Genomic DNA, 14229 nt, shown 5'->3' with positions numbered 1-14229 from the left:
CAACCTCGATGTGGTTTTACTCCTAACCAACTTACAAATCATTTTTTACAACAATTTTCTAATTTTTTTTATTTTATTTTATTTTATATATATATATATATATATATATATATCTATATATATATATATATATATATATATATATATATATATATATACGCAACTACCACATCGAATCTCCACTAGCAAACTCCACCACCCCCAAGTTATGTTTTTAACATGTACTCCACATTTAATTCACCCCCAACTTAGGCATTTTGCCTCATCTAACTAGTAGCATCAAGGAGGGAACGGGTGCGAAGATGGATTAATTTCACAAAGGGTAAGGTTTCATAATTGGCTAGCCAAGAAAAAGGTCAAAAAGGCTCAAAAGGGAAACTAAGGGTATTTAACACTTTTGGTAAGGCTTATTTAGGCAAAGTGACTATTTCAACAAAGAAAGCCTAAGATCATCTCACAACCAAACTAACTTTCGGATTTCATACAAGACCAACCGGGAAAGTTCTAGATTATACATGCATAAACAGAATCAAACTAACAACTCACACACACATCGGCATAAGGACAATAATTTTTACACTTGTGACCTCCTAAGTAGTAATTCATCACACACAACACCCCAACAATCATAATGTCATATAAAGAATCAATCATGTCAGACAATAACTGTTCTAAGTATGCATTTTTCAAAATTTCGAGGGGTCTAAAAATTTCAACAAAACACAATACATGCCATTAGTTACCAAGTAGTACCAAATAAAACAAAATTACTCTATTCAACCTAAGTAACATCCTAAACATGCCAGTTTCAACAAAATAAAAAACCCCCTCAGGAAAAGAACTCTGGCAAAGAAAAGCCGAGGAGGTTCCTACCCCTAACTAAAAAACTTGCAGTGTCCTCATTGCAGTACATCAACACAGAAAAACTTTTTTTTTTCATACCTCCTAGCACTGCGTGCTATGGTCATCTCTGCTCACCCTATGAACTGGAGCTGCTGGTCTCTGGCAGGACAAAATCGTCCTCATTTTCCTCCTCTTCATGTTGTGCTCCGCATACACTCCTCAGAATGCTCATCATTTTGTTCAGAAATTTGCTTTGCTTCTTGGCGTGCTCTCTTGCCTTTTTCTGCCTCCTCTCTATCTTTCCCTGCTTTTCTTTGATATGCTTCATGTCCTCCACCACACCTGCTAATGTCGGACCAATAGGAACAGAGGGAGCTGTAGATGTGCCTTCTCCATGTGGGCCCGAAGGGAGACTAGCCACTAGCTGCTGAATCCGATTGTCCACCCCATGGACCTGGGTGGAGATATATTGGAAAGGCCTGGCGGCTTCTTGCAGTGGTGGCAAGATTGGTATAGCCATGGGGGGAGCAGATGCTCCACCAGTCGACTCTTATGCAGTAGAGGTGAACTGCCCAAATGACGGGGCTGCTACATCAATCCTCCTTTTCTTCTGCACATTCCTGGGGCCTCTCTTCTTCAACGGATAAATCGGTCCACTAGGCCCCTTTTCTTTGTCGCCTGGTCTTGTGGGTACTCCATCAGTGGAGCACAACTAAGTGATTAATGATGGGAAGAATATACTCTTAGTACGTTCAAGCACCACCTCCCGGATTTCTTGCATAATGAGCCTCCCCACGTCGACAGGCAACCCTTCCATCACAGCACAAATTACTTTAGCCCTCTCAAGGGGCACCTCTGAATCGTGTTTTGAAGGCAGCACCCTGGATGTGACAATATCAAGCCAAGTTTTGGCTTCAGCAGTGAACTCTGCAGAGTCAATCCTTTTCTGCATTGTGTTTAGCCACTTTGGTTGCTCCCTACCGTGAAGGTGGGTCACAAACCATTGTTGCCGTAGTTGTTCGTACATCTGTGCCATCTCGCTGTTGTCACCATCCTGCAGATTGTAATAGGCATTGATTCTAGAGGCATTGCACAGGACATCGACCTCTGACTTTGACAATTTCCCTATGTATAATGTCTGCCTCTGCAGCATTTGCGTAGAATTCCCGCACAAGGGAATGATTTGCCCTGATTGGTTCATCTGCAAAGCGTATCCAGCCGCTTGTTACCAACCTTCCATAGAACTCGGGCATCTTTTCTTCCAAATTTTCTGTTACAAAGCCCCTCTCTTCAATGAAGCTCTTTCCCAGCAGTCTATCATATAGCTTCGAACATTTTGCTGACTGGAAGGTGGTGGTGTCATAGTATTCAATCAAGGGCACTTGAGCAGCATTGGATGATGAAGCCATTTTTTTTTTAAGATTAAGTACCTACAAAACAAACACAATGCATATGAACACCTACAATGATGTATAATGAGGTAATTAGGCCAAAGAAATTGGTTGCCAAAGTTCTGGGCAGCTCTGTACGAGCTTTCTGTTTGTGGACTGTCATATTTCCTTCAGCGCAATCGCGCCAGTTTGTTGCGCGATCACGCCATTTTGAGAATGTTCTTCACCGCGATCGCGGTTCAACAGGACGCGATCGCGTAATTTTTAGCCATTATTCAGCGCGATCGCGTCTATTATCAACGCGATTGCGCTGAGTCATTTCAGATTCTCAGAAACATTTTCACAAACAGGTTATGGGCATCATTTTTGGGGCTTCAATTCAATGATTCTAAGCACGTATTTTGCCCCATTTGTTTTTCTATTATCAGCACCCAACTCTCAACTCACATCACTCAACAACAAACAACAATTTATATAACAAGAAATTCAACAATTTCATCACATTTTCATGCTTAAATAAGTGCAAGAAAAAAAATATATATATTTTTTCTAACTCACAATTTCTAACCTGGAAAGATGATAAAAACAACTCTAGGAACAAGACAATGAAAGAATCACATACCTTGTGGTTACAAGTTGAAGAATTTTTCTTAAAATTTGAAGTTGAATTTGGGAGAAAAGTGAAAAGAAATTTTAGAAGAAGTGAAGGAAATGGGGGGTTTTGCCCTCTATTTTTCTGTTTTGTTAACTGGAAAACGTGCCTCTGCGCGATCGCGTGTCGATGTGGCGCGTTCGCGCAGAGTAAGTTACTCTTCTTTTTTTTTTTAACGCGATCGCGTCGCTTTGTTGCGCGATCGCGTAGTGGTAAATTCGGCCCTGTTTTTCCAGATTCAGAAAATAAGCAGAAACCATCAGCTACTGATTTGTGGTTGTTCTGAAAACCCAACCTGCTCAAAACAATTCCAAAAACAATTCCAAAAATTTTGAAATTTTGCAGATTAGTCACAAATCATAAACTAAACAATTCTAAAAAATCAAATTTCAAAAATGATTTAAAATTTTTAAAACGATGGGTTGCCTCCCACCAAGCGCTTAAGTTAACGTCGCGGCACGACGGTTACCAACTTTACCGCTTTTCTCTCCATTTGGAGCTTATGAATTTGCGCCCCAACTTTGAATCAAGATTCCGGTGATGCTCATGAGGCGATGGTAGAAAAACAAAGAGGCCAACTCTCGGATGTCGCATTTTGCACTTTTTGGCCTTTGAGTGAGGAATGTCATTTTGTCTTCTTGGCATAGCAAACTTCAAAATAAAAACGCTTTCTTCTTCGTATCCAAAATTCTCCATTGGCTTGTTTGGTTCAACTTCCATATCATCAACCAAGCACAATGTTGAAAAATGGTCCGAATGTGGTCCAACGCGCTCAAATTTCAAATTTGCATGATTTTGACATTCTTACCCATAAATGAACTAGAGTCTTCAAAAACGATTTCATGAACTTTTTTATGCAACTCTAGCATCATTTCTTCAATCTCGGCATCATTCACTATTTTTGGATTTGTTGGTTGGTAATTTATCATTAGCTCTTGAAAATCAATAGTGACCACTTCTTCATTGGAAACCAACTTAAAACTACTATCCATGGCCTTTTGATATTGAGTGTCACATGCCTCAATCTTTGCATTCAACTCGGTCTTCAATTCTCGGATAGCAATTTCAAGTAGCTCTACTTCTTGACTTTGCTCAACATGCATTTTTAGATATTCTTCCATCATCCGTGAAAAGCCTTCACGGTGATGCCCATATACTTCAAGATGTTGAGCTTGATTCATTAGCCAATCTTGGCTCACAATATCCACTTTGTCAAGTTTTTCTTCATGGTGAGAATCGTCCAAAGCTTGTAAAAATCCTAACATGGTGAAATCCATGTTTTGGATAGTTTCATCATCTCCATTTTGAACTACTTCCCACCAATTGGCCACAATCTTCCCATATTTTTCATTTCTCGCCATAATGCCATTCAACATTTCCTCAATTTCCTCTTTTCGAGAATTGGAGATTTCTTCTTTATGACTTAGCTCATTTTCTTCAAGTTGAACCATTTCTTCAATTTCACAACTCTCGTCGTGGTCACAAGAATTTTCGGGTTCATCTTGTAAACTTTAAATCTCTTCTTCAACCATTTCATTTTGAGGAGTCGACACTTCCATGACAATTGAAGAACTGGCATCCTCAAATGAATCATTCATTCTTTTTATGGCTTCTCCATTTTTTAAAATGGATTGTTGGAGGAGCTTTCGCTCTTCCTCCATTTTAGCTTCTCGATCTAAGTATGTTTGGAGCATTGCCATGATGCCTTCATATCCGGCACTTTGTCATTCATTTGTCATGTTGTTGTCCCTGTCAAACTCAAAAGCACAGCTAGCATTTTCGTTAGAACAACTCGGGGGAGGGTAAGTGAAATAATTGGGATAATCACCCCAATGTCCACCTTGACCACCACATATATTACAAATACTCTCATCATAGGATTGAGACGGTGCACACATCTCTCTCCCGAGAGCATATTCACAATCTTGCCAAAAATGGGGTCCTTCACAAAATGGACATGGGTCATCAAAGTATGGATTGCAACCATCAAACCCATTTTCATTCCAAGATGCCATTTTTGTTTTTTTTTTTAAATAAAATAAAATAAAACACAGAAAACAACTACACAAATATTTACGGGTTCGGTTCAAAGCAAGTTAGCGTATTTCCTAGATTAGCCAAAATACACCAATTGTTCCCCGGCAACGGTGCCAAAATTTGATACGCTCAAATTACACCTATTAATGGTATAACGCGGACGTTGTCAAATATAGTAACCCAACAAGGTTGGGGTCGAATCCCACAGAGAACAATATGTAGGCGATTTAAGCAGATTAGGAATTATCACTAACAATAGCTATGCCCGAACGCATCAATGGTGGTTTTTTATAAGGTTTTGATAAAATATGGAAATATAAATTCTAATCTAGAAAGCAAGTAAATTGATCAATGGCAGCAAGAATGGAAGAAAGGAAACTACTTCTCAAGTAACGATCCAATCTATTTCACGAATTATAAATAATAGCAAGTTTATGTTATACAATGGTGATCCTTATGAACTAATTGTTCTACACTTCTTACTTGGCATAGCTTGTTACATGGGTCGTGAGTGGGAGCTTAGTTTCCGTCTGGGTATGTGACCTTGGATTGTTGTTGTATATTCAGCTCCTGTTGCAGCTGCTATCGCAGTTTTCTTGATCTACCCAATCGGTCAAGGAAGTTTTTCTGATGGTATGCCTCTAGGAATTTCTGGTACTTTCAATTTCATGATTGTATTCCAGGCTGAGCACAACATCCTTATGCACCCATTTCACATGTTAGGGGTAGCTGGTGTATTCAGCGGCTCCTTATTCAGTTCTATGCATGGTTCCTGGGTAACCTCTAGTTTGATCATGGAAACCATAGAAAATGAATCTGCTAATGAAGGTTACAGATTCGGTTAACAGGAAGAAACTTATAATATCATAGCCGTTTATGGTTATTTTGGCCGATTGATCTTCCAATGTGCTAGTTTCAACAACTCTCGTTCGTTACACTTCTTCCTAGCTGCTTGGCCAGTAATAGATATCTGGTTTGCCGCTTTAGGTATCAACACTATAGCTTTCAACCTAAATGGTTTCAATTTCAACCAATCTGTAGTTGAAAGTCAAGTCGTGTAATTAGCACTTAGGCTGATATCATTAACCGTGCTTACCTTGGTATGGAAGTTATGCATGAACATAATGCTCATAATTCCCCTCTAGACCTAGCTGCTATCGGAGCTACATCTACAAATGGATAAGATCCCAGTCTAGTCTATAGGAGGTTTTGAAAAGAAAGGAGCAATAATCATTTTCTTGTTCTATCAAGAAGGTGCTATTGCTCCTTTCTTTTTTTCTTTTTAGATAATTAATTTACCAGTATTTTACTCATATAAACTTTTTAGTTTACATTATCGAAAAAGAAGGAGAGGGTATTTGCCTACATTTATTCATGATTGGGTATTCTATTTTGATTTTGTATTTATTTTAAATTGTAGAAATATAACTTGTTCCTCTTGTTGCTAATGTTACTATCTCTTTTTCATTTCATTTCTAAAAAATAAAAATAAAAATAAAAAATCTAATTTTGACTTCACATTCTTATCTTTGAAATAAGAAAGAAGAGATATTTTCGAACTTTAATCTTTTGTTTTCGAATTTAAATAATGTAAAAATGGAATGTAAGTACGCGAGGGGGCGTATGTAGCCAAGTGGATCAAGGCAGTGGATTGTGAATCCACCATGTGCGGGTTCAATTCCCGTCGTTCGCCTATAATTCATAAATAATAAATATTATATAATTCATAAATAATAAATATTAGATAAATGATTGGCTTCAAAGGGGTATTTTTTAGTGAATGTGTCACATGCTTACTTCTTCTTTTTTTTTTTTTGTAAAGTTTTTGTAAAAACAAAGAATTAAATTCGATTTTCTCTCCTATTTACTACGTCAACGAAGAATCAAATTATCACTATATTTATTCCTTTTTCTACTTCTTCTTCCAACTGCAGGATAAACCAAGGGGTTCTGGGTTTTTTTTTCTACCAATTGGGGCTCTCCCTTCACCACTTGTCCGACTGTTGCTGAGAAGTTTTTGGATATCAAACAGACCTTCCCAAAAGTTAATTTTAATGTGACCGATTTCCCCTCTTTTGGAATCAGTTTCTCTACAACAGCAGCTGCTCTAGCTAATTGTCCTCCCTTTCCAAGTGTGATTTCTATGTTATGTATGACCGTGCCTAAGGGCATATCGGTTGAAGTGGATTCTTCTTTTAATCAATCAAAACCCCTTCCCAAACTGTACAAGCTTCTTCCAAAGCATACGACTTTCTGGATGTAGATGATGATATATATACAGATGGATCTTATATATATCGTAGAATGAAGTACCCATATGGGTGGCTATATATATTAATCCAAATCTGCCGAATCACTCATGTTATGATCTTCTACATCCTGGGTTTCCCGTTCCATCATCTGGCTTATGTTCTTCATGTAGCATTCAGACCGAATGACTCTATGAAATTACGTCGATACTTCCACATATTATGGGTAACGTAGGAGACATCTCTATTTTCCCCCCAGGGAATCTTTAGAATTCCCACTGCTTAACTTTCAATTCGCCTCTGACTATCAAATGAAATGTGAATAACCTGTCCTCGCCAAAACTTAAAAGGAACTAAGTTCTTTTAGCGAATATATGTGTATATCCCCTTTTTTTGTCTTTTTAAAAATGTGAGTTGGAGTTCTTTATATAAAACCCCAAATTGAAACTCAAACCCTAGAAAAGTTAATGTGAGACTGAACTCAGCACCGTGAGTAGTGTCCACTTCCTCAACATTCAAAGGCCAAGGTTAAAGCAACACAACGTATGAAGGGTCAAAGTTAGGACATCCCAACGGATCCATTTGGTTCTGGACCAACCAATGAAATTTGAGAATTCAAATTCGCCTTGAGACAAATCCGTACTCGTTGACCCCAAGTTATCAGAAAAAAGTAAAAAGGGAAGAGAGATGTACCGTGTTTGGGCAGTGTTTGGTGAGAGAAGGGAGAAACATTAAATGCGTTGCTCGATATAGTCACACCAGACCTAGTAAAGGTGTGGTACGCTTGTAAACTTGCCAGAAATGGCAAAAATGATATAAGAGAGAGTCCATCACCTTGTGGCGGCGCTAGGGTTTTCAACGGAAACATTGGTAAAAAATAAATGACCCCTAAGGGGTTTGTTTGGCTGAAGGAGGGAGTATATATGTTTTGTCACTTGGGTCGGGTCTGGCCCTATTTTGGGTTGGACTCGGTCAATTCTGAAAGGAAATAAAGGGGCAGCCCATTGTATACATATGTATACACGAGATACATATCTGTATATGTATACACATATGTATATCTGTGTATACATATCTATGCAAGGGGAGGTCAAATGAATTTTAACAAATAGCCATATTTTAAAGTTGTCATTTAATTGACATTTCAAATATAGCTTTATTAAATCTAACTAATCAATAAAATCCAATTTTGTGGAATATGACCTAATTGCCTTAAATCATGAGATTGATCTTCAATTGAGGTCATACTTAAACTAACAATTGATTATTTCAATTGTAGCACTTCTAGCCATACAAAAAGCAATTTACGGATTTTAACTACAATTAGACACTTAATTAATTATGATAAATACTAATTTAGGCATTGAGGGATAAGAATGATTAATTCATTTAATTATCCAAATTCCTTGAATTAAACAGAGTAAAACACTTACTAATTGACAATTTAATAATTTAAACAATTAAATGATTGTTATAAATTGCTTTTTCTCTTGGTTATTTTAGCAAATGTCATAATTATTGCAATAAATGGGTAAATTAATTTCTAAATGATCATAATATTATAGGAATTATTTTACCAATTAAGACTGGTAAAATATTATCTAAATAATTTTATAAAATCATTTGACTTCTAAAAAAAACACATTTCACTCTGTTTGATATTCAAGGACTCTGGGTAATTAAAATAAATTATGGGAGGTAAAACATTATGTGCCAACACTAAGGTTGTTAATTAAGAAGACAATCGCATGCTGAATGTTACCCACTGTGAAGGAAGTGAAAGTGTTTTTGCAATTCGCGAGTCGTGGTGGCACCTACACTATCCCTCTGAGTAGGCGAACCACATTACTAATAACAAGTTAAATAAGCGGTAAATTAAATAAGAATAAGTTATCAAGTCTTAAATACTTATCATAACTAGAAATGTCACGACAACCCCAAAATCTGGTTAGAGGATACAAGAGCACTAACATAATACGGAATAGAAGTCTGAAATACCCGAAGGCTACATATTGTCTGTCGAAATAAAAACAGAAATAAATAGAGGAGGAGGTCCTTCAGGGGCCACGGATGACCAAGTAGCTCACCCTGAATGACTGAAAGATGTCACCCTCGCCTATCAGCCACGGGGTGTAGAATTGGAACCTGGATCGTACTCTGCACTCAACAAAAGTGCAGCAAGAGTAGTATCAGTACAACACTTGTACCAGTAAGCATCATAGGCCGACAATGATTAGATAACGCATGAAGAAGTTCAAACCAACAAGTAGCTTATAGAGCAAACAGGTATGGTCACGTATCATATATAAATAAAGTGTAAAGGAACCATGAAATCAACCAAGACAGATATAATTCACCAAATGATCAGTCAAATATATGAGTGGATGAATGAAATGCAATGCAATAGTCACCTCTCTCACTCCACTCTCGTACACACATGCTAAGGGAAGTGCCTCAAAGCCATGACCCATGGGGGACCCGCGAAGTCCATGTACCACTCGTGCTCTCCGGCAGAAACCTCGGAGGCTATTAATCACTCTCAATCTCCGGCAAAGACCTCGGAGTCTCTCTATCACTCTCCATCTCCGGAAAGGACCTCGGAGTCTCTCCGTCACTCTTAATCTCCGACAAAAACCTCGGAGTCTCTCAATCACTTAGCTCACCATCATCGCAAGAATAATATGGAAAGCACATCATGCATGATATCAGTCTCAACAATAACACCAATGAACAATCAACAAATACAAGTCATAATAATGTTATCACACCTTTTCATATGGTGAGGGAGCTAGTATATGACAGAGATACAAACAGGTGATAATCACAGAAAATAACGCATAAGGCGACAAGCCCACATAACAGCTGACAGAGCCAACCTAATTGGAATCCACCTCCACTTCATGCCCAAAGGCCTATATGCTATCCCCGTCCCTTTCTACAACTACATACGATTCTCTAATCAGAGTCTAACTAAAGTAGACCGTAACCTACCTCAATGCCGAGCGGGTACCACGAACAATCAAACTAATGCCCTCCCTTTGCGTAGAGCCTCTGAATGATCAAAATCTATCAAATATGCGATCTACGTTAGAATACGAATCTAAGGACACCCATATTACTATATTTATACTCAAAACCCAAAAACGCGCCTCGAAAAGTGACCTCAGGCCCACAAGGGCAAAACTGTAATTTTATTGAAAAAACTGACATTCAATAGCCCAAAGTTTATGATTCTCAAAAATCATTGAAATCCGATCAAGAATGATATATTTCTTTTTTCTTGTTATAAGAAATTAATCATGTATGTAATTAGTTAAATGTTGAATTGTAGTGAGAAATAAAAGTGATTAACTAAAGATTAAGTGGGTAACTAGTGGGGGACAGCCTTTCCACGCATGACTATTAAGTAAAGAAGCAACTGACTCTGTACGTATATATTAATTTGGTGGCCATCATTAGTCTTGACAATTTATAAAGGCTAGGGGTGGGCTCACATAGAAAGAAAAAGAGGGTTTCATTTTAATTGCACTTTGAAAAGTTGCTAATTTTCTTAACCAAATCAACGAAGTTTCTATAATTCCTAACAGGAACATGGTTCCATCTATAGCAAGCCCCGTGATTTTTATTTATGGTGGCAACAATTTTTACTCCAAATGCATAACAGCAAATTCCACATTTTACTTGAAAACTCATTTCCATGGAAAACCCACCAATTGCTAATCTAAACTCATGGATGATATCGTTAAATAATGGATGATATCACGAGGAAATACTTAATTTAAGATTAGAAACTTACCCCCGGTATCATCATCCAAACTCAATTTGTGGAGGTCATAACCAATCAATTTAACATTACATCCCAAAGCTAACATTTGAAAATAAATAAATAAATGTACCCCTTTTTATTTTTCCCATGAATACGAACTGGCAGACCAACAATTCACCAGTAACTTCTCAAAGCTTTTCATTTTGCAAATTAGCAACAACACTACCACCCCCACTAACTATTGAAATTAGTTCCTTGGAATATACAACAAAAAGTGCTAAAAACCACAAGTGGGAAAAACCCAAACTACTAATACAAAGGACAGAGCAAACACGCATATACATGGGAATGGGAAAATAAGAAAGCATTGAAACAAATGTATAATGCAAGAACACATCCTAATTTGGAATAGAAATCTTACAATTTCTCTGTTTCCTTCTCTTTTCTATCTTTTGCCTTCTTTCCGTGTAAACCAAAAACAAACCTTCCACTTAATTCCTCTTTTATTCCTGGCAATATCATAAAAGTGGCTTGCCCACTTCATTTATTTCTAATTGAGTATATATTATTGTCAACTCTCCTTGGGTTACGTGAGACCACCAAATGGTGGGCTGACCTACTTTATTTTATTTTTTTTACATTTCAAATGTCACTCAGCATCATAATAAAAGTGGCTTGCCCACTTCATTTATTTCTAATTAACTACATATTTTTGCCAACTTTTACGTGAGACCACTAAATAGTGGGCTGTCCACTTTTTTTTTTTTTCCTTTTACATAACAAATGTCTTCCTAAGACATCAATTGCCCTTTCACCAGATGTAATATATCATTAGTCCTCAGATTACTTCACTCTATTCATCATCTCATATAAACTATAACATGTATTAAAATCATATAAATAAATACAATATAGTCCCACACCCTTTTCGTAGTTTTAAAGTGCTAAATGACCAAACGGGTCGTTACAATAGTAGTATGCACGAGCGGAGTAGTGAGGAAACCATATGCATGTAAGTACATAAATAAATTTCAAAACTCAATGGACAAATATATTTACGACATCCGAAGGCTCAGAAATCAGTTTCGGGTCAATCGGAGTTAGTATACGAAAGTTACAAACTTTTGAAGTGCATAACTTTCTAAAAGCATTTCCGAAGCTCTTTTTGGAAATTCAAGTAACAATCATATTAGGGAACTTTCAACTATCACTGTGGAGCAAATCAAATGGAGCCTTAGAATCATATGTACATATCAAAATATATCCAAGACTTTAGCTATATCAAATATTTTTCGGACATCATTCGGAAACATAACAACTAGAATCTTCGAACATCATAAACACGTATCAAACCATATGGAATAGCTTATGGAGGTCAAAGACGTCGGCCATCCTAGTGGCTCTAAGAATAGAATTTTCTTTAGAAGCATACATATATGTCATTTGTTCATTTCATAAAGGTCATGCCAAAAGAAAGAAAGGTAGGCTTTACATACCTCGATCGCTCGCTAACCAAATCCCGACTCAAGTCTCGGGCTCTCCAATATCTACAGTAACGTTATCAATTACCAAACATTAGCTATAAGTACTTAGAAATCCAATTCAAACTAGTACTTGTCTATAGAAATTTCGGCAGCATCTCCCCTGTAAATTCAACATCCCCGAGAATATAACTCGGCCAAATTCATCAACAACCATACCAGCAATACCAACAACCATACCAATAACATCAAGAATCAATTTAAAGCGCATTCTAATATTAGTAGCCTTCTATCTCTACGTAGCTTATCACATTCAATTAAACTACGTATTTTCAAGCCAATGTCAACGCTCACGTATTTATTACTAATTCAAGATCATTCAAATACAATTCAAAAGAATTTCATACAATTCTACAAAATTTTCAACAATCCCATTAACACCATATTCCACTCGAAATCTCCACAAATGCGACAAGGTCACAACGTCGCATTTTCTTCTTCCAATTTCATCAACAACAACAACAACTCACACTTTAGTAACTCCATTTCCATAATTACATAAAAACTATAATAAAATCACATAATTTCCTACAACAACTTACAACCAATTTTCATGCCAATCTTGAACCATTATTCTTCCATTTACATCACAAAGGCTACAATCAACACAATTAACATACTAAATAAAATATGTTCATCTTCCTCCACCAACACTACCACACGGCCACACACACACTCACACACACCCACACGGCTACACCCACAACACACAAATTTCATACTTTTAATTCATTTTCACATACTACAACATATATATATATATATATATATATATATATGTCTTCCATAATATATAAAAGAACATGAAATTCTTACCTTTTTCCACTTGAATAGAATTTTGCACTTGTCACAAAAGTGGTTTTCTCGCTTTAATAATTATACCACATTGAAGAGGGTCTTGAACTTAGTAAGAATACTAGAAAATTACAATTTTTGGATCAAAGATGGAAGCCCTCCAAATTATTATTTTTTCGGCCGAAGGCCTTTTTTTTTTTTTTTTTTTTTTTCTCTTCTTTGTTTTGCTCTCAATCTCTCTTTCTTGAAGGTTCTAATATGAAGACAAATAATGACCCTTTATCTATTTATTTGTCTTGGGTTTTATTTTCCATGGGCTTGGGCCATAGCTATATGGCCGGCCACCTCATGGATTTAGGCCTCTTTTTTTTTTTTTGATTTTTCAAGCCCACTTCCTATAGTTAATATTGTAATTCATGGATCTAATTACCGAAATTCCAATTTTGCCCTTAGCCTTCCTCGATATTTCCGCATCAATATTTTTCATGAACAACATCTATATTAAATAAAATCAAAATATTGCCTACCCCTACTAATCACAATTATTTTAAATTTTTCGAATGTGCAAAATACGAGATATAACATCCTCCCCCCCTTTAGAACATTCGTCCTCGAATGTTAAACTAGCCTTATCGGTCTTACAAGAATTTTGAGGGAGTTCCCTTTTTTTTTTTTTTATGGACAGCACATATAAATCATTCATTAATCAATGTAACCAATTAAGAAATTTAGATTACCTGTAGGCCTGGGAAACAAGTGAGGATACTTTTTCTTCATCTCGTCTTTCGCTTCCCAGGTCATTTCTTCTCCGTTATTGTTTCGCCACAAGACCTTAACAAACGGTACATCTTTGGTGCGCAGTCTCCTCACCTGACGATCCAAAATAGCTACAGGCTGTTCTTCATAGGACAGTTCCTCTGTTACCTGGATATCTTCTATGGGAAATACTCTGGAA

The 14229-nt window shown here is 36.8% G+C and overlaps 1 long non-coding RNA gene and 1 pseudogene across 1 annotated transcript; one reads left to right on the top strand and one right to left on the bottom strand.

The window, feature by feature from the left end:
- The first annotated feature begins 5357 nt into the window (after positions 1-5357).
- On the top strand, positions 5358-6106 carry LOC132614069 (photosystem II protein D1-like; annotated as a pseudogene).
- Positions 6107-9120: 3014 nt separating this feature from the next.
- LOC132601248 (uncharacterized) lies at positions 9121-12537 on the bottom strand. The gene is made up of 2 exons (XR_009567553.1): positions 12435-12537; positions 9121-9329 (listed from the first exon to the last, which is right to left on the bottom strand). It is a non-coding gene; the product is annotated as an uncharacterized LOC132601248 (long non-coding RNA).
- Positions 12538-14229: the final 1692 nt, after the last annotated feature.

This window comes from Lycium barbarum, chromosome 1, assembly GCF_019175385.1.
Source record: "Lycium barbarum isolate Lr01 chromosome 1, ASM1917538v2, whole genome shotgun sequence".
NCBI lineage: Eukaryota > Viridiplantae > Streptophyta > Magnoliopsida > Solanales > Solanaceae > Lycium > Lycium barbarum.
Note: the sequence above shows the minus strand (reverse complement) of the source record. Positions and strands in the feature narration are given on the sequence as shown.